At 39.1% G+C, this 19,728-nt stretch overlaps 1 long non-coding RNA gene across 1 annotated transcript; it reads left to right on the top strand.

Moving 5' to 3' along the window:
- On the top strand, positions 1-19,288 carry LOC125137577 (uncharacterized). Its single transcript, XR_007137441.1, has 2 exons — positions 1-270; positions 18,911-19,288. It is a non-coding gene; the product is annotated as an uncharacterized LOC125137577 (long non-coding RNA).
- The last annotated feature ends 440 nt before the right edge of the window (positions 19,289-19,728 follow it).

A 19,728-nucleotide genomic window follows, 5' to 3' on the forward strand; every position in this document is an offset into this window, starting at 1 on the left:
GGCGGGGCTCCGGGCCCGCAAGCCGAGGTGACCTGCCGAGTGCCGATTGGCAGTGGGCGAGTGACGTGCGCCCCCGGCGGGTGCCGCGGGGGCACGGGCGGCCGCAGGAACTGACGGGTAGCGAGGCCGGCCTTGGAGTCTCAGTTTTGCAGAGGGCCCTCACAGTGGGCCTTTTACATCTGCGGACGCTGGAGGCCCGCAGAAAGGATATTGTGTCGGATGAGATAAAGCACGTGAGAGTGCTCTGTAACTGGATGGTGCCTTTCAAAAGTGAGTTTCTCCTGGCATCTTTTTTTACTTCGACTCCTCTCATCTCGGCGTCTTCTCAGCCGCGACCCCAGGATTGCATTCACCTAAGAGCATCTTTCCCCTCTACACTCGCGGTGCCTTATTTCGCTCTGTCATTCCTTCAGGCCGGGCTTTAAGAAAGAAGTTAAAATAACTTTACCTAAACTAGGAACTGCTTCCAGCTCTGCCCCTTGTTTGTTTAGTGCAACGCTGCTCTGAGGCTCCTTGCCACTCTCAGTCGAGACCCGTGAGAGTCTTTCCTTGGATAATTTCAGCTCCTTCTGCAGATCAGTTCTTTTTTAGGTTGGCTAAAACTACGAAAGTGTAAAAGGGTATTAAAGGTTGATGGTTCCCTTCATTTTATGTTGCAAGGCTTCTGCTACAATCGCAAGTGTCGGTGGAGATGTTCAATTTTTATTTATTTTTATTAGCACCTGAAAAAAATAATTAAAGGGTGAAAGGAGACACTTCAGTCTCTTGAAGCACCTTCCTTGACATGCCTTTGTTTCTTGTTTTTGTTGAAGTAAAATATCCAAAGTAATGCACTTGCTGATTGCATGTTGTGTATCTCAATACACTGCCACTTTACAGTGCTCAGCCCCACTTGACCAACAACATACAATAACAATAAACTGTGCAATGTGCAATATTTCATCTTGTATGATTTAATGTAACAGCCAGGTTTTATTTTTCATTTTTCCATTAGTATTTTCATCCTAAAGTGTGAAAGTGAAGAAATTATTTTTAAAGCAACTTTTCATTCCTTGGACTGTTTAATATTTGTGGTCGTCCTTCACTAAAAAAAAATTATCAGTAAGAGAGTTAGTTTAAACCTAGATAAACTGATTTTCTATCATTTTACTTCGATCCAAACTGTCACAGTAAAATGACAATGAAAATTTCTATGAAGGTGTTTAGATACAAGTTCATGTTCATGAGCTAGAGCAGTGTAGAAGATGATATACAAAGTAATGATTTAAAGGTTGGTGTTTACATTAGGATTTATTGTCAGTTTCCTCTTGGGTGCTTACTTTTGGTTTGATGGGTTTATTCTGAAAATGATGATCTCAGACATCCTTGTCTTTGAGCCTGTTTTGTTGGGGAGATGGCTGAGTCAGGCATGTGTTGGTCAAGGGGCCATAAGGTGTAAGAAAAGCTTGGGGGTCACTAAAAGTTTGTTTCTTAACTAGAGGCTTTGTTGTCTTGACAAGAACAAAACAAGCTGTGTTAAGTGAGGTTCTTAAGTCCTCTAAGAAGTTTTTCTTTAAAGGAATAAAAAATGCATACCTCAGTTAAGAGATATAACATAGTAAGAGGCTGTACAATTCGATGTGATCACCACCCAAATCCAAATATACAGAATACATCAAACACCCCATAGAACTTCTTTATGTACCTACTAACTATCACCGCCGCCACTGTTCTGTCTTGCTTTGCGTGTTCTTGAACATCATATAAAAAGAATTATACTCTATATAGTTTTTCTGTGACTGGCTTCCCTTGAGTAGTGGACAGCTGGCTTGCCATTTTCAAGTAGAAGAAATGTAGGGGGTGGAAGTCTATGAGGATGAAACACTTTTGGGAGGGGCTTAAAATTTTAAAATGTATATTCCCTCTCCCCCACCTTTTTTTTTTTTTTTGGCCACACCCTTGGCATGTGGATGTTCCTGGGCCAGGGATCAAACCCATACCAACAGCAGTGACCCAAGGTGCAGCAGTGGCAACGCCAGGTCCTTAACCCGCTGAGCCACGGAGGAACACCATACATTAGTTATTTCTGATGCGTTACATGCATATAAAGGGATATAGTTCCTAACCCTAGCCATTAAATTCTTATTGTGCATTATAAGGAATATTTTCTTAGATTCCCTTTATTTAAAAATTTAAATTCTGCTTCATTCATATTTTTTAATTTGCATTTCATTTCTACAACCCCTGCCTTTTTGGCCGTACATGAAACAGAGAGGCTAAAGGTAATATTGTTCTAAATAGAAGTGACAGGCTTATCTGACCACTTTCTGATGTAGTGTCCAACAGTATCTGGTTTTATTAGTGATTATTTCTTGTATTTAGACTCCATCTTTAAAAGGCCTAAAGTTATGACCAGAAAGGGCCAAACAAAATAAGCAATATGTGAATAAGGTTAAAGGAGTTATTATGTAGTGTTCAGAGCTTGAGTGAGGATTGATAATCCTCTGCTTGCCTTATGTCCTAGCCAGGCCCAGATGTTTCATTTCTTTACATTCTTTCCTTCTATCAACTCACCTAGTCCTATGAATTCAAGTATGATCAGTAAGTTGTTATAGCCCAAGTCTCTGTTTCCAACCCAGATGTTTCTAATCCCAAATGCCTCCAGGACATCTCTGGACATCTTTGCCCATTTTTCTATTGCTTTGCTCATCTTTTTCATTGATTGATGTTTTCTGCATAGTAGTAAACCATTGCCTGTAGTGGTTGCCTCTCATCTTCCAGTCTGTGTCTTTTATTTGACTTGGTTTTTGGTGTTTTTTCTTTTTTTTTCTTTTTTTTTTTTTTTTTTTGGTCTTTTTGCTATTTCTTTGGGCCGCTCCCGCGGCATATGGAGGTTCCCAGGCTAGGGGTCCAAGCGGAGCTGTAGCCACCGGCCTACGCCAGAGCCACAGCAACGCAGGATCCGAGCCACATCTGCAACCTACACCACAGCTCATGGCAACGCAGGATCGTTAACCCACGGAGCAAGGGCAGGGACCGAACCCGCAACCTCATGGTTCCTAGTCAGATTCGTTAACCACTGCGCCACGACGGGAACTCCTGGTGTTTTTTCTTATACTCAAATTTAGTTTGAATGTAGTCACATTTATTCATCTTTTCCTTTATATTTTGTGCTTTTGGAGTCTGGCTTAAGAAATCCTTCCTGAAAAAAAGAAAAGAAATACTTTCCTACCTCAAAATCACAAAGATATTCATCTATCTTTTTGCTAAAAGTTTTAAGCTTTTATTCTTCACATTTTTTTATACTTTATTCTTCTTTTTCTTTTCTTTTTTTTTTTTTTTTTTGGCCATTCCCATGGCATATGGAAATTTCTGGGCCAGGGATCAAATCCAAGCTGCAGCTGCAACCTACACCACAGCTGCATCAGTGCTGGATCTTTAACCCACTGTGCCAGAGCAGGAACTCCTTCTTTATTTTTTTTTAATCAACCTACTATTTTTGTGCCTAAGGCAGAGATCTAATTTTATTTATTTTATATATGAACAATTAGTTGTTCTGGCAGCATTTATTGAACAGTTTAACTCTTATGGTTTGTAATGTCATCAATCTCAAATCAGATTTCTACATATCCATGGATCATTTTATTCTTTTCCATTGGTCAATCTGTACGACCTCAATGACATTACCACACTATCATAACGCTACAACTTTATAATAATTGTTAACACCCAGCAAGATATTAACAATAGTTAAGATCCACTATTTGCTTCAAAAGTTTCTTGAGAAATGCCAGGCCTTTTCCTACGCCAGGTGATTTTCAGAGTCATCTTGACTAGTTCTAGGAAAAACGTAAGCAGGTTTTTGAAAATTCTTTAGGGCCTCAGTTTCTCATCGGTAATATGCTGATGGTAATGATTGATATAACTAGATCTAATTAATTTTTTATGGCCGCACCTTCAGCATATAGAAGTTCCCAGGTCAGGGACTGAATCCAAGCCACAGCTGTGACCTACACTACAGCTGAGGCAACATCAGATCCTTTAACCCACTGCACTGGGCAGGGGATCTTACCCACATGAGATGCTGCAGTTGGATTCTTAACCCACTGTGCCACAGCAGAGACGCCATAACTAATTTTCTTCAGTGTGCTAAATGAATTGTTGTTATCATCAGTATCATCTTCATCATCATCAATGAATATTTACTCTGCCTTTGCGATCTTAAATTCAGAACCCCTACCTTCTGACCACAACTTCATATATTTGTTTATATCACCACTGCCTTCCTCCCAGCATTCCGAGAGTTCTTCAAGATACTTAGTGTTGACACCATCTCTGTTTTCTGGTCTGTCAGTCTATTCCTAGATTTAATTTTCCCCATTCCTCACAAAAGTGGTTCTATATCTTCACCATTCTGTATTACTTACTTATTAAGCCTTCTAACTGATACTACCAGGCTTATTTGGGGCTCACATAACCTTGATTTTTAGTCACCATCATCTCCAAATGTGGCTATAATTCCTCCTGTACTTAGCGTCTGCCCTGTCCTTCAAAGTCTAACTGCTCCGTGTTTTAGAACTCATCCTCCAAATATCAGAGCATCCTCCTTTGCTCCATTAGTTATCCTCTCTCAAATTTTCATTTCCTTGTTCTCTCCTGGCCCTATAAACTGATGATTTCCAGGCTTTCACATTTCACCAACCAATAAATTTTTTAATGGAGAAAGTCAACATAGGTTTGCCAACTCTTTATTTTGTCAAGAAAAGATGCCTAAAAGCAACAAAACAACAAAAAATGATTACTGCCTCCTACTGGAAGGTAGTGTACATAGCATAATCTTAAGACCACAAGACTCTGGAGCTAGGTAGTTTGGACTAGAAATCTGGCTCTGCCAGGGTAAATTATATAACCCATAAGAATGTAGATAATACCTACCTTCTTAAGGCTGTATTGTATATACTAATTCAATCAATTAATACATGAAGTAATTGAAACAGTACTAGCAGATAAACATGTACAGCGATTATCTTTGTTATAATTATTATTTTTGGATCACTGTCAACATCTTTTTTTATTATAGCTGTACCTCGTTTTGTTTTGCACAATGGTTGTTCTAGGCCTGCACAGCCTGTATGATAGAGCCATGTGTCAACGTTAATCACAGGTGGTTCTTGGGGACCTAATTAAAATTGCTGTAAGTATAAAATGCTTAAGGGGACCCCATGCTGATTTCTGGAGCTCTTTTTTCTGTATCTCCTGTCTCCCCATTCTTTGTATAAAAAGATAATGAGTAGAAAGACAAAGAGGAGATTGTACAAGTTAGAGAGAGAAAAAAACAGGTTTCATATGAGGCATACAGAGGTGAATGTTTTGGGTTTTTTGATAATAACTCTGGGAGCAAAAGGATAAGGGAGAATTCTGAAGGACAATTACTTCTTTATTTTTTTGTCTTTTGTCTTTTTAGAGCTACACCTGCGGAGGTTCCCAGGCTAGGGGACTACTTGGAGCTGTAGCTGCTGGCCTACACCACAGCCACAGCAATGCAGGATCCAAGCCCCGTCTGCCACCCACACCAAAGCTCACAACAACACTGGATCCTTAACCCACTGAGTGAGGCCAGGGATCGAACCTTCGTCCTCATGGATACTAGTCGGGTTCGTTAACCACTGAGCCACAACAGAAACTCCCAGGAAAATTACTTCTAATTTAGAATTCTGTACAAGCCAAACTTTCAATCAAGTATAAAGTTAGAATAAAGTTATTTTCAGACCTAAAAGTTCTCAAATATAGAGTTCATGCATCCTTTCTCAAGAAGCTAATGGAAGATATATACACCACCTAAAGCAGGATTAGACCAAGAAGTAGGACATGTTATCAAGGAAATAAGAAATCCAAAGTAAGAGAGATGTATAAGGAATTGCACACTGATAGACTGGAACTGTAAGATGAAATTAATGGACCATCTACGATCTTTAAACAAATTGAGAGGAGACTTTTTCTCCTGGTCTCAAATTAATGATTTAAGTTTGGTGTTAAATTAGTGATTATTACATAGGAAACTAAACAAATTTTTGAAAGGATTTTTATTAACTGTTGGTTTATCTATTCAAACATTTTTAAAGGGATAAACAAAACTTTCTCTAAAAAAAGGATTTTGATTTTGGTGTTTGGTGTTCTCATACTTCCCCTTTATTTAAGAGGAACTACATTTTAACTACTCTGCCTTACCCACAGTATTAAGAGGAAATGCAGCAAACTGGAAATAAACAAGTGAAACAAAACTGGTATCTGTAAATTAATAACAAACGGTAAAACTGTTTAAAAATCACCTTCCATAATACTTTCTGGTGTTGAAAACAAGAAGTATATAGACCCTAATAGAAAATTCCTAAAGATACGTGATAGAATAGGTAGGCACGTGGTAAACTTGAAAAAGACCTTTCACCCCTATAATTCTATGAGTGCGCTTAGAGATGCCACTTTTGCAGTCACTGACTAAAAAGAGATTATAGTTAAAAAGTAAATAGACACTTGGAGTTCCCGTTGTGGGTTAAGGATCCATGAGGATGCAGGTTCGATCGCCAGCCAGCTGCAGTGTAGGTCACAGATTTACCTTGAGTCTGGCCTGGTTTACTGTCCTTTAAAACCTCAATCTCTAGAGTAGGTCCATATATGTGAAAAAAGCAATTTTCAGAAAATATATAATATTGTACTTATTAATTTTTAAAACTATGCACATGCATTTGATTATGCATAGGAAATTTCTGGAAAGAGACACACCAAAAAATGATTACTTCTGTGGAAAGGAGAATGGGGGAGAGTTGGTGAGGTCTTTTACTTTCCTTTTATTTGAATTTCTTACCATGTACAATATTATAATTTAAAATATTTTAATTATAAACCTAAAAGATCTCTGAATGAAGGTTTTCTCAAACATCAAAGCACTAGGAACCCACCTCAAAGGAAAATATTCCACAACAGAACTCCTAGAAATTTTAACTTCATAAAAACATTAAAATTCTGTACCTCCAAAGCAACATAAACTTTGCTCTACCCTGCTATTTATCCATCTGTGATCTTTAAACTTGCAGTTTTATACCTAATAGTCTCCTATGATTCTCTTATGATTTCTTGTTCCTTCTTCATACTTAGTAGCCTCCCACTCAGCATCTTCTTGGCTCCTATTTTAGGATCAGTTTCATTTTAAAATTGTGACCCTTATCAGCAGTTTCAGTCTGCTTTACACTGCCTTATTTTTGTAAACAAGTATTACTTTTCAAAATAGTTTATTGGTTAGTTAGTTGTTTAGTTGTTTGTATGTTTTTGTCTCTGTCCCTTAGGCCATTTCCCACCACTAGAAAATACACAAAATTTTTTGTCTATCTTGTTCACTGATGAATCCTCAGTGTCTGACACTTGGTAGGTACTCATGGAAATTTGTTGAATGAATAATTGAATTGTTTTTAAAATTATTCTATTTTAAATTTTTTTAATTAAGTATCTCTTCCTATAATTCTACTTCTGTTGGTATATGTCATTTAATTTGTTGTGTCTACATATTTTGGTCTTTAAATTCATGTTCTCTACTGTTCTTTCTGATTAATGGATGTGGAAGATGAGCAAAAGGACAGACCCCTAGCTTTATCCCTTCCCACAAGTTTAAGGAACAGAGAACACAGAACTCCAGGCACCACAGAAGTGCTTTAATGCTCTATCTCTGTTGGTTTCTATTTCCCTGGACAACACCTCTGGTAAAGATTTGCCTTGAGACTCGTAATCCAGCAGCAGAAGGCTGTAACAATCCACCAAAACCCTGGAGGTTTGAGGAGAGAGTGGAGGAGTGAATGTTCCCTCTTCTAAAGTATCTGTGCAGCCCACACTCTAACAGACTCTTTGTATTATTGTACCCTGGGAAACCTGATCTGTTACCGGTGATTTCTATAGTAATCAGTTGTTTGGCACTGATCTTCCCACATTGGCATGATAAGTGGAGTATAGCGGCAGGAATCGTACTTAAAAACTTCCTTTTGACCCTAAAGTAGGGTTTCCTCACAGTTTCTGATCTTACTCCTCAAGCCCTTGCTTCCTTTCCATACTTACCCAGGGTTAATCTGGAGAGAGGACGCCAACATCCCTTACTAGATCTCTATGTTCTCAGGAACCATACATAAGAAACCCACTTTAGGAGTTCCCTTCGTGGTGCAGTGGAAACAAATCCGACTGGAAATCATGAGGATGCACGTTCGATCCCTGGCCTCGCTCAGTGGGTTAAGGATCCGGTGTTGCCGTGAGCTGGTAGTGTAGGTCACAGATGAGGCTCAGATCTGGCGTGGCTGTGGCATAGGCCGGCGTCTGCAGCTCCAATTAGACCCCTAGCCTGGGAACCTCCATATGCCTGAAGTACAGCCCTAAAAAGACAAAAGACAAAAAAAAAAAAAGAAGAAGAAACCCACTTTATATATAAAGACAGAGCTGGGTTAATGGTAAAAGGATGGAGAAAGATCTGCTATGCTAATACTGATCAAAAGAAAACCATAGTTGCTATATTCAGACAAAAACATTTTTTCAGAACAAGGAGAATTACCAGGGATAGAAAGGAGCATAATGATGAAGGGGTCAATTCTCCAAAAAGATTTAAGAACGTTTAATGTGTGTATGTCTAACGACAGAGCATTAAGGTGCTAAGGCAAAAACTGATAGAACTGCAAGGAGAAATAGACAAATTCACTCTTATAGCTGGACCCTTCATCACCCTTCTTTCAGCATCTGAAGGCAGAAAGTCAGTGAGGACAGAGCTGAACTCTACAATACCATTGATCAACTGAACCTAATTGACATGTATAGAATATTTCATCCAACAACAGTAGAATACATGTTCTTCTCAAAAAAGACATTTCTCAGTATAAAAAATAACTTGTATGCAAAAATATACACATAGTTAACAGATGTACAGTAAGTTTAGAAAAATATTTACAATGAAGTTTAACATCTATAATATTAAAAGAGCTCTTAGAAATTTACATCAAAGAAACAAGCAATTTTACAGAAAAATGGGTGGGCAAAGAGTATGAACTCAGCAAAGAGTAAATCCAGATCGGAAAAGATGCTCAAAATCTGAAGAAACAGGAAAAATACAAATTAAAATAATGAGATGCCAATTAGGCCTAACAGACTGGCAAACCACTTTTATTATTATCATTATTCAACTAACATTAAGTGCCTGTTGTGTAACAGGCACTGGGCTGGGCACACTTCTAATTTGGTGCTTGCCAAAGCATTGGGAAGCAGATCTTATCCCTATTTTATAGTTGAGGAAAGAGTAGATCAGATAGGTAAATTCACTCAAATAAGGGAAACTGTGGAATTCACTCTGCTGGAAGTGTTTTTCCTTTTTCTTCTCTTTTTGAGGAGTAATTCATTCAAATGGTAATGTGTGCAGTGTGTATCTAGATAGATAGATATTTATGTTTTGAGTTGAAGTTTCCTCCACAGATTTCCCGTCCGCCCATTTCCCATGGCAGTGCCACACATCTCAAAACTACTTTTATTAGTTCTCATGTATTTTCCCAGAGCTTTTGAATACAAATACAAGTTTATTTTATTCTCATTTTTTTAAGGCTGTTTTTTTTAAAAAAAACAAAGGTTATTGGAGTTCCTGTCATGGTGCAGTGGTTAACGAATCCGAGTAGGAACCATGAGGTTGTGGGTTCGATCCCTGCCCTTGCTCAGTGGGTTAAGGATCCCGCGTTGCCGTGAGCTGTGGTGTAGGTCGCAGACGCAGCTCAGATCTGGCGTTGCTGTAACTGTGGTGTAGGCCCCGGTGGCTATAGCTCTGATTTGACCCCTAGCCTGAGAACCTCCATATGCTGTGGGAAGTGGCCCTAGAAAAGACAAACAAACAAAACAAAACAAAACATAGGTTATCATAAAATGCAGTATGTTTCACAACTCAAGTTATTTAAGTAGCTCCGTAGTGAGAGTCCTTATCCTTTATTGCTGCCTAGTATTTCCAAGAATGCCAGAATTTATTTTACCAGCGCTTATGATAGACATTTGCATTGATTTCAGTCTTTTGCTTTTAAAAACACTGTGGTAGTGAATAATGCTGTATGTAATTTTGTCTCACATGTTCCATATTTCACAGAAATTAGATTGCTGGATCAAAGGGTATATATGTATATGTGTGTGATTTTGGTAGATTTTGCCAAATTTCCCCCTATAAGTGTTATATAAACACGTAAGAGTGTCCCCATAGCACTCTCATTAAAGTATGTTATCAAACTTTTGGATTTGGAAGTGGTAAGTCAAAATGTCTGATCTTCATATAGTTTTTTTAAATCGTGCATTTCTCCTCTTATGAAGGAAGACATCTTTTCAGACTGGGCAAAATGTGTAATGACCAGTAGCACCTATTGCCAGCAGGGATCCAAGTCAAAGGGTCTTTTTACACATTGCTGGTATAGTTGTGAGCTTTTTCAACCTATTTCAAAATAGTCTGGCAACGTGTGTTAAATTTTTTTAAACTACAAATATCTTTTGTCCTAGCTATATCATTCTTGGGAATCTGTCCTGTAGAAATAAAATACATAAGGATCTACCTATAAGAATATTCATTGTAGCATCATCCATAGTAGCAAAAAAACAAGTAACAAAGTGAAAACTCATTAATAGGAAAATGGTTGAATGATTTAGTTTATGCATCCTATCAAAAGAAAAGTAATGAATTCTACAAGATATTATTGCTAAATGACAAAAAACAAGATGAAGAAGTGTGTATAGCATGATCCCAGTCTTTGAAACATCAGCAGCAGCACACATAAGTGTTTGCATATTTGTGTGTGCATGTTTACACTCAAAATATTTATACTCATAGATGTATATGTATGCCTATGTATTTGTAGATAACTATAAGGGGAAAATAATGGGAAATACATATTACTTGGGATATAGGTTTGGTTGCTTTAAGACCAAAATTTAAAAAAAAAAAATGAGGAGTTCCCGTCGTGGCGCAGTGGTTAACGAATCCGACTAGGAACCATGAGGTTGCGGGTTCGGTCCCTGCCCTTGCTCAGTGGGTTAGCGATCCGGCGTTGCTGTGAGCTGTGGTGTAGGTCGCAGACGCGGCTCGGATCCCGCGTTGCTGTGGCTCTGGCCTAGGTCAGTGGCTACAGCTCCGCTTGGACCCCTAGCCTGGGAACCTCCATATGCAGCGGGAGCGGCCCAAGAAATAGCAACAACAACAACAACAACAACAATAACAACAACAAAAAAGACAAAAAAAAATGAAGTTTATTTTTTCTCTTCTGTAACAGTCCAGGGATAATCAGTTCAAGATTGGTACAGCAGCCTCAGGTATTAGGGACCCAGGCCCCTTCTAGCTTGTTGGTCTGCTATACCCAATATGCGGCTTCTATTTCATGGCCTAAGATAATTGTTCCAGCTCCTGCCATGATATCTGGGAATGGGAAATGGAAAAACAGTATACTTTTTCTTTTAAGGCCATATCACCAAAATTGCAGCCATCATTTCCACTTATAGCCCGTGGGCCAAAATGTAGTCACATGGCCCCATGTCCATGGGATGGTAGGAAATATAGTCCTTGCCATGTAGCAGTGGGCCAAAACCTGGGAAGGAAGAAGCGAAGAAAGGACATTGAGAGACAATAGCAGTCTCTGCCACAACAGACTAGATGATCTATTCCTGCACTACAGATCCACCACAGAATCTAATGGCTTAAGACAATAATGCTGTATTATTTCTCACCATGCTGTGTTTTGGCCAGAAAGTTTTTCTGTTGTGTTTCTGTTGACTTATTCACATGGCTTCCTTCATATGGCCTTTCATCCCAGACTTATTCATAGCATAGTGGCCCAGGGCAGTGTTCCAGAGGGTGAAAAAGGAAGCTGCAAAGCCTCTTTAAACTTCATCTAAAGAAGTTGCACAGAGTCACATCTAATGCATTCAGTGGTCAAAACAAGTCACAAGGATAGTATAGATTTAAGAGTTGGGAAATAAACTGCCTTTTGATAGTTAAAGTGGCAAAGGCACATTGCAAAGAGGCATAAACAAAGGCGGCATGATTCATAGGGAGGAAATATTATAACAGTCTAACATACTATATTTACATGTGTATACATAATTTTTATATTTTCTTGCATATTCAAATAAATATAATAAGTAAAATTAGCTAAACAGATTCTCAGTGAGCAGATACAAATATGACCATGTCACTCACTTGCTTATTTTGCCTTACAAATTAAAGCCCAAGCACCTTAGCCTGTATCATTTCTACTATTTTACTATCTCACAAGAAATGTCATAAAAACCAAGCAGAGAGAGAAATCATTTCTAGCTCATGTGGTTGGGCTTCAAGTAGGCTGTGAATCTGAGCTGGACCTTGAAGGAATAAGTATTTGCATTGATGGAAAGGCGCAAGGAGGCCCATCCAGTAGTTCCCAATCTTATTAGGACCATCTTTTTAAAAAACTGAAATACAGCACACGAGAAATGAATGAAGTATCTGTCATAAAGTAAAAATACCACTATATCCACCACCCAGGAACTAGAATATGAGCAGTTATATGGAAACCCCATATGTGACCTCGCAATAACTATCCTATCCCTCCTCCTCAAGTGTGATCCTCATACTAACTTCTAAACATTGACTATTTTTGCTTGGGTTTGAGTCTTACATGAATAAGATTGTGTATGTCACCATTATTATTTGTGAGATTCATCTGTGTTGTTTGTAGAAGTAGTCCGTTCATATTCATTGCTATATTACATCCTATGGATAAACTAACTCTATTTATCCATTCTGTTGTGGCTATTTGAATTGTTCTGCTTTGGGGCTACTAACCAATAAGAGTACCACAAGCATTCTTTCACATGTTGCTTAGGGTACATGAGTAGACATTTCAAATGAGAGAATACTTAGGATTAAAATTCCTTGTCATTGAGGTAGATTGAAATTTTGTAAAGAATGACAGTTTTCCAAGGTTCGTTATTTATGTTCTCACCAGCAGTATATGGAATTGTCTTGTTCTGCACTTGGTGGTCTGTTTAACTTGAGCCATTCTGATGGGTGTGTAGTGGTGTCTCATTTGGCATTCATTTACATTTTCCCTGTGATTGCTGGGGCGGAGCACCATCTTAAGTTATTTGCTATTTGGAGGTTCTCTTTTTTGAAGTGCTTGTTCAGGTCACTTACTCATTTCTGTTGAGTTATGAATCTTTTTATTATTGAATTTTAGGACTTTACTCTGGATATGAGTTCTTGTTCAAATAGAGGTGCACCCATAACATGGTTTGTCTTTTCATTTTCTTAATGGTGTCTTTTGGAAAAAATCATTAATTTTAATATATGTATTTTACCAATTTTTTTCCTTTCTTATTTCGAGTATGCCTTCTATTTCTTTTTACTGATAGAATAATTGGTACTAGGAGTTGTCACAGGAAATGGACTCTCAAAATGGGATTCTGGGATTGGATTATATATACACATACACACATGTAAAATCAATTACAAGGATAACCTTGTTGCCATAGAGAAAGGCACCACAGGTAGTAATCCATGGCTTGCAGTACTGTTAGGGTTACCATGGGATGGAATGAAGGGGGGAGGGCAATGTCATCATGGTAACCATAGCAATTAGAAAGATCGTGAATCTACCAGGCTTCTCTTACAAACATAAAACTACAAATATACAATTCAGAATGTTGCAGGAGATCAGAACTCCTCCACTGTAGCTTTGGAATCTCATCTTCTATAAACACTGGGCAGGTAAGGCTGATTCATAGCTCAATTAAATGTTCAGTTTCTCCAGTTTTCTTGAACTAAGGTTAGTATTGGTGTGGAAGGAGTGGGGCCCTAAGACTTAGACCGGGGACATTTGGGCAGACAAGATTGAGGCTGAGAACTCTGAACCCCAACATTCCCCTGAGCTTCCTTTGCTGAGGAAACCAACCTCCTCTGCATAGAGGCTCTCAGTGGCTGTATCTTTCTCATAAGCTGATTCCTATTGTCCTCAGAATTTACCCTCACCACCTCCCAGTTCCTCCAGTTAAAAGTCAGCAGAGCCTTCCCATCAGAGACGCATGCAGCCTGCTCTGGCACTAGATAACCTACAGAGGAGTTAAAGACCTTGCTGTTTTGACCAGTAGGAACCTGGGGAGTGTATTTGGAAGTGTGTTCTAAGGGTGTTACACCAAGGCGGAACAGATATAGGTTTGATCAAGGCAAATTTATTGGCATAGATGCACTCACCTGAGAACTGAGATTTAATATGCTGCCATCAATAGTTAGCTAGGATGAGGCTTTGATTCAGTAATTGCCTACAAGTAATAAGTGGCCCTAAAAATAAATGGCCTAGAGAAAGTATTTGAAATAGCAATTTCAAAATATCAGAAATTCCCTGGCATACCACGAGGAAGGGGTACAAAGGCTCCTAGGCATCCTCAGCCTTCACCAAGTCACTGAGAACTGCACTGGTGATGAATGCTGTGGCAGAATTGAGTTTCCTGAGAGTGGGAATAATAGAATTCCAAAGTGGTATAAACCACATGATGACATATAACCATCGGAGAGAAGGTGGGCAGAATTATAATAAGCAAACAAACTGTTTTGACCTACAGGGAAAAGTAGTAACGGATGGCTAAATGATAAGGAGATCCCTGGAAATGAAATAAACTAACCTATTAATGTGCTCGACATACAGGTGGGAAAAAAAATCTCAGACGTAAACTAACTAGTGTTATTGTAGCTAAATTTGAAGTATTTCATCCAGTTTAGACTTGGTTCTTCTTGATCATAGGGAGAGATTTGGTCCCTTTGAGGAAGAACCCAGCAATGCAGCCACAGTGTTATAACCATGAATCTTCCCCTAATCCAGTAGTCCCCAAACTTGTCTGTCATAAGAGCACCTTAGAATTCTAAAGCCAAGGATATTCCCCAGGCCAGTTAACAGATAATTTATGGGAGTGAGACCCAGACATTTGAGTTTTTAAGCTCCCCAGCTAATTTCAGTGAGCAAATTAGGGAATCTGTCCTCATCCTTCTCCAGTGGCCATTTATCAGTTAGAATAGGGGGCCAAAGAAAGTCAAGTGACCTGGCCTGAGTCTGGCCAACAGTATGCCCAGAGAGACCCATGCTATGGTTATTTCTCTAGTCCTGGATATGTAGTGAGAGTATATTTTAATAACTGAAGCAGTCTTCATTTTGGTTTCCTGACCAATGGAGTGAGTGTTATTATTGTTGGAAAGAACTACATAGAAGTTAAGAACTACTTGCTACCACACCTTCTCAAGACAGTAAAAGAAAAGCAGTAGAGAAGTTAGTGCCACCATGACAGCATGGTGATTCATACCATATTCCCATTTTTAATTCCCCGTGTGGTCACCAGATGGGTCATATGGATGACAGTATAAAACCATATGGGTAGTGAAGAATGACGGGGGATTACTGCAAAGCTTAATCATGTAGGGTACCAACTGCAGTTGTTCCAGGTGTGATGTCTTCATTGGAGGAAATTAACATAGACTTTGACATGATACACAGGTATTGAGCTGGAAATGCGCCCTGCCCCCACCCCATTCCAAAGAAAGTCAGAAGCAGATTGCATTTAAATGTCAGGGACAATAGTAAACCCTGTCTTGTCTCAGGGCTGTGTCAACTTTCCTGTTGTCTCTATGGTGTGAAGGGATCCGGATGATATCACTGTGCCACGTGCTATCACACTGGTCTATTATGGCAATTAAATTATGTTAATAATGAACCTAATGAGCAGGGAGTAGCAAGCAGCATACACGCTTTGGCAAGACATATGCTTGCCAGAAGATGCAAGATAAATCTTACAAAACTTCCAGCACCTGTCACAACTTTCTAGGGGTGCAGTGGTCTGAGACATATTAGGATATCCATTCAAGTAAGTGATGACTAGTTGTGTTTTCTACCACTACAACAAAGAAAAAGGGAAACCATGTAGCAGTCCTCTTTGAGTTCTGGAGACAACCAAATAAAATACATTTGAGTGGCCGGCTCAAACCTGTTTTCTGGGTAACTGTAAGGCTAATAGTTTTGAGTGGGACCCAAAGAAAACTATCTTGCAGGTTGGGCCTTATAATTGGTTGCCCAATCATACTTCCAATGGTATTGGTAGGTCATACAGTAGCGATGTTACATGAAGCCTTGGGTTAGTTCCAGTAGGAGAATTACAACACAGACCCTTCAGTTGGAGTAAGGATGCATCTTCCTCAGCCAACAACGTTTTGTTTTGTTTCTTTGAAAAGCAGCTCCTGATTTGTTGCTGCTACATGGTAGAGATGGAACACTGATCACAGGAGGATATCAGTTGGCCATGTGAACAGTAAAACTGCCCGTCATGAGCTGGTATTATCAGATTCATCAAACCATACATCAGAATGAGCACAGCAGCAGTCCACTCCCCATGAGACTGGAAGCACGGCCACAACTAAACTAAATGAGCAGATGACTCAGACTCCTATAGTCCTTGCTCCTACTCCTGCATCACTTCTCCCCCAACCCAGATAAACTGGCTTCGTGATGAGTTCCTCAGAACAATTAATAGGAGAGAAAACAGTGTGTGTCCTCTTCTTTCATGAAAGGACCTGTAGTAAGCTGGCAATAGCTGGATTTGAGTGGTCACCACACAACAACACTCATTAGTGGCCTTGATAGTAATAGTAAAAGGAAATCCTTCCATGGGGAAGAACTTTAGGAGACATGGCCCAAGGCAAGGGTATACACTGGTTCGTTGTCAGAGTCTTATGAGTTGACAGGCTAGACAAGAACTTGGAGAGAACACATTGGAACACTGGTTCCATTTATGAGGCCATCCAGGATACAATAACCTGCGAATTGGGAATTCTGATGTAAAGAATGAAGTATACGCCTAAAATCAGTACTTAATATACAGTGCCATCTTCCCCAAAAGTTATGCAAAGTAGAGGTGAAAGTACTCCCTCAATTTTCTATGTGACTAATTTTGTAAGAAAAAATACTAGTGGCATTTTTCCAAATTTGGTAAAAAGCATAAAACTACAAATCCCTAAAGCTCAATAAATCACAAGCAGGAAATTACAATGAAATCACACATAGGGAGTTCCCATCATGACTCAGCAGAAACAAATCCGACTAACATCCAGGAGGACAAAGGTTCAATCCCTGACCTCGCTCAGTGGGTTAAGGATCTGGCGTTGCTGCAAGCTGTGGTATAGGTCGCAGATGGGGCTTGGATCCAGCATTGCTGTGCCTGTGGTGTAGGCCAGCAGCTGTAGCTCTGATTTGACCCCTAGCCTGGGAACTTCCATGTGCTTTGGGTACGGCCCTAAAAAAAAAAAAAAAAGTCACAGCTAAGCACATTATTGTTAAACTGATAAAACTAAGAAAAACAACTTAAAAGCATCCAGAAAAATTATACATTATACACAAGAGGGCAATTATATGAGTTGTTTCAAAAATAAGCTTTTTAATAGAAGCATAGCATACATATATAAAAACACATAAATATAAGTGAAGATAACTATGTAATTTCCATCCACATCAATAACTATGTCCCTTTTCAGTCATTACTCTTCTTCCTTCCCAAAGTTGACTGTCCTGAATTCTAATAGCAAAAAATTAGGTTTGACAGTGGTTAACATTTATCTTTTTTTTTTTTTTTTTTTGCTTTTTAGGGGCACACCCACGGAATGTGGAAATTCCCAGGCTAGGGGTCGAATTGGAGCTACAGCTGCCGACCCACACAACAGCAACATAGGATCCCCGACCCACTGAGCAAGGCCAGGGATTGAACCTACATCCTCATGGAGACTGGTTGGATTCATTTCTGCTGAACCACAACAGGAACTCCTATTTATCTATCGTCTATCTTCCTAGCTAGCTATCTATCTGTTTTTGGCTGCACCCACTCCATGCAGAAGTTCCATCCTGGGCTAAGGATCATACCCTCGCCACAGCAGTAACAATGCCGAATCCTCAACCTGCTAGACCACCAGGAAACAACAGTGGCTAAGCTTTATATAAATTGATTACCTAATATATTCTTTCATGTCTGGCTTCCTTTTTTAACATTGCAGAATTCATCCATGTTATTACCTGGAGCAGTTAGTTGTTCATTTCATTCTCATTGCTATACACTATTCTACTTTATGAATAGACCACATTTATGTATCCATTCTACTGTCGATAGACATTGGAGATGTTTCCGGTTTTTTTGGCTATTATGAGGAGAGTTGCTGTGTACATACGTATGCATTTGTGTTGGGTTCTTATTATGCCTAATGACCCACTTGAGGAATTTTTTCCTTGAAACTTTGGACTTAGTGGTTTTGGAGGTTTTAGTATTCGAGGGATGAATGCTTCCTAGAAAACATGGTTTCAATGAATTGGAAGTGGACACTGCTTGCTGGAATGTTGGGCTTTTTCTGTCACTAACCAACAGAGAGAGGGGATTGCTACTGACAGGGGTAAAAGATCCCTTTTAACAGAGGGAAATTGAATTGCTGCTACACAATGGAATAAGTGAAATGTGGAATATATATGGATTGTATGACATTCACCATGATGCTTATTCTTATTCTCTTGGCTAGTAGTACAGTAAAAAAAAAAAAAAAAAAAAAAAGCAAACAAAACAGAGTAACCCAAAAAGGACCTCCACTGGGATTCATCGTACAAGAATGAATGCTTGGGTCACCCTACCTGGTAAAGAATTCCATTCAGCTTAGGTGGCAAGCAAAGAGAGAGAAACCCAGAATGGATGGTGGAAGAAAGCAGCTACGCTTGTGAACCTCGTCCTCATGACTGGCTAAAACACAGGCCTTATAAAACTATGATTATGTTTTGTTATGTGTTTCTTTTCTTCCCCTGCCATATATGAAGAATTCGGGGGTGGATTATGTTTTTCATTTCAGATGAGAGTATGACTGAGTTGATACCACCCCATGAAGGACTTTACAGCTGACGGAAGGAGACTGTATGGTGGAAAAGAGTGAGCTAAGTGTTTATGTTCCCCGGCCCCCTCCATCAGAGATTGCCTTGAACTGGACGTGTGCCTTGACAGTGAACCAGTGTACATACCCTTACCTCAGAAGTCATTGCCTCACTCAAGGTGAATTCGGAAGAGTTCTCTCGCCCTCAAGATCTCAGTTACCTTCTTCTGTCTCTTGGAGCTTAAGGGAGGTACAGTTCCCCTCTTGTTAGTTCTGGGTCACAGAACTATCCTTGTAATTCTCTAATACCCTATACACACATTTGTAATTAGTTCTGTAAATAAACCTTCCTTAAATGATCCTGAGTGTGTCATTTGTTTCCTGTAAGGACCCTTGACACACCGCTTTTTCTTTCTTATATTGTTTCTTGGCTAATATCTACATGGATATTGACATAGCCACTCTGCTAGTTTTTGTATATCTTTCACTTTAAACTTTTCTGCATTCTAAAATTTAAGATTTGTCTCCTGAAAACAGGTTAAAGGTGTATTTTTTAAATCCAAGGTGACAGGCTTGATCTTTCAGTTACAGTAATCAATTTACATTTAATGTAATTACTGATATAGGCGGCTTTAAAGCTGCCATCCTGTTTCTTGTCTCACCTGTTCTTTACTTTTTCCCCTCGACTTTCTTTGGGATAGATAAGGTTTTTAAATTCCATCTTTTTCTTTTGATTGGCTTTTTAGTTATATGTTCTTTTACTATTCTTCAATTGATTACTCTAGAAATTAGAATGTGTA

Source organism: Phacochoerus africanus, chromosome 10 (assembly GCF_016906955.1).
Source record: "Phacochoerus africanus isolate WHEZ1 chromosome 10, ROS_Pafr_v1, whole genome shotgun sequence".
NCBI lineage: Eukaryota > Metazoa > Chordata > Mammalia > Artiodactyla > Suidae > Phacochoerus > Phacochoerus africanus.